We start from the raw sequence: 2,395 nt of genomic DNA on the forward strand, positions 1-2,395 counted from the left end.
GTAAAGATTTATAGCCTCGGAAACCCTGTACAGGGTCACTATGAGTCGGAATCGACTCCACGGCACATAACAACAACAACAACAACATTTAAAAAATAGTTGTATAACATTACAACAACAGAGCTAACAGAAATTTTTTATATGTACATACTATGCTTAAAAGGTAATAAAATATAGAGAAAGTGGCCATCTTAGACTGTTTATTATCACCATTCAAGAATTAGATCATGAGAAAAGTATTCTAATTACTATTAATAATAACATTTATAACCCATTACCTCTAAATTCCTTCAATGAATATAGACATTTTTCTCCATTTTGTTTCAGAAAGTTTTCACAGCTAGTTATTTGAGATGAACATATATGAAAAAAGGAATAATCTAATGGTTAACTGTACAATTATTATATTGACATAAATTTATTGTTCCAGAATAGCCTGCATAAACATTATATATATTACACCCATGCTTCTTCCAATAATTCAAAAAGCATATCTGACTGTTGGGAAAATTCTGGTGCAAACGTTTTCTATTTTGTTTTTTTTTTTTCATAGAGACTATTAAATACTACAAAAACAACTTCTGTGAATGACTATGTCAAGAATTATTAAATTCATCAGTATCGCTCAAGCCCTCTGAGCCCTTCATTCTATTTTAGATGTAAATCCAATTATACTGATGTTTCTTGCTCTTAACAGTTCCTAATGATTGCTGCCCAGTGTAGAATCTTCTTAAAGATGATGTCAAACTGAATCTATAATTCTAGTTTGCAAGATTTACCTGTTTATACTTTGTAGATATTGCTTTTCACCAATTCCAGTTTGAAATCTTGTAACTAAGTACTCAGTTGTAAAGTTGACAACCTTGCATACAATAGCTGAACTATAAGATGGAAGTAACAAAGAAATTGGCATGCAGCAAAATAAGAAAATAAATTAATATGTCCTTATGTTTTCATATAACTATATGTATATATATATATATACATATAGTTATATTTCATATAACAATAACACATTGTTATTGCTCACTCCGCATTCTCATTTTGCTCGTCAGCTATCACCCTAGTTGATCAGTATTTAAAATCAAATGGGAGGTCTTTTTTCCTGCAAATACTGAACATTTGATGGCTCTCCTTTTATAAGATTGCAGTAGTCTGGGTAAGGCTGTAATAGGAGATACCATAGAGCTGTGCTACTCAAAGCGTAGTCCTCCAACTAACATCATCTGTGAACTTGTTAGACATTAAGGATCCTATACCTCACCCCAGACTCATTCATCTACAGCTGCATTTTAACTAGATTCTCCAGATGACCCATACGTATTCATATCATGTTAACTGTCTTTCAAACATCTAGAGAATCATTTGAGTCCTTGATATAGTGTGACTTGCTTAATATATAAACCAAAACCTGGTGATATTTAGGAGCTCCGGTAGTGTAGTGGTTACAAATCAGGCTGTGAACCTTTAAGGTCAGCAATTTCAAACTACCAGCTGTTCCGGGAGAGAAAAATGAGGCTTTCTGATCCCATAAAGATCTACAGCCTTGGAAACCCTGTACAGGGTCTCTGTGAGGCGAAACCGACTCCAGGGCATATAACCACCACCAAGGTGGAGGGTCAGAGAAAAAGAGGAAGACACCCTCCCCGCCCCCCCAAGCAAGATGGATTGGCAAAGTGGCAGCATCAATGGGCTCAAGCATGGCAACAATAGTGAGGTTGGCCCAGGATCGGGCAGTGTTTCGTTCTGCTGTGTGTAAGGTCGCTCAGAGTCGGTACCGACTCAATGGCACCTAACAACAACAATACCAATGACAGTTACTGTATGGCGCTGTGGGTTAATGCGCCAGACTGAAAAGCCGTTTGAACTGCCAGGTCGGCGGTTCCAGCTAACCAGTATCTCCTTGGAATTCCTGCACAGGGTTGCTATGGGTCAGAACCGACCCGACGGCACTTAACAACAACAAGATGACAGTTACTGACATTCATTCTCTAATACTCCAAATAATGGCACCCTCAATTCAGTCTTCCCTAGGATTACTTTGGCTATCAGCAGGATATTGTTGTTGTTAAGTGCCGTCGAGTTGGTTCCGACCCATAGCGACCCTGAACAGGGTTTCCAAGGCTATAAATCTTTACGGGAGCGGAAAGCCTCATCTTTCTCCCGCTGAGCAGCTGGTAGTTTCGAACTGCTGACCTTGCGGTTCGCAGCCCGATTCGTAACCACTATGCTACCAGAGCTCCTTATCAGCAGTATATATACCTAAGGAATTTCAAGCAAGCATCTGGGCATATTTGTTGTTATTATTTAGTGTTGTGGAGTTGGTTTCAGCTCCTAACAGGAGCAGTTCGTGGGTGAGAACTGTCGACATTTTGGTTCACAGGCCAGTGCTGAT

Source organism: Chrysochloris asiatica, unplaced genomic scaffold, assembly GCF_000296735.1.
Source record: "Chrysochloris asiatica unplaced genomic scaffold, ChrAsi1.0 scaffold00011, whole genome shotgun sequence".
NCBI lineage: Eukaryota > Metazoa > Chordata > Mammalia > Afrosoricida > Chrysochloridae > Chrysochloris > Chrysochloris asiatica.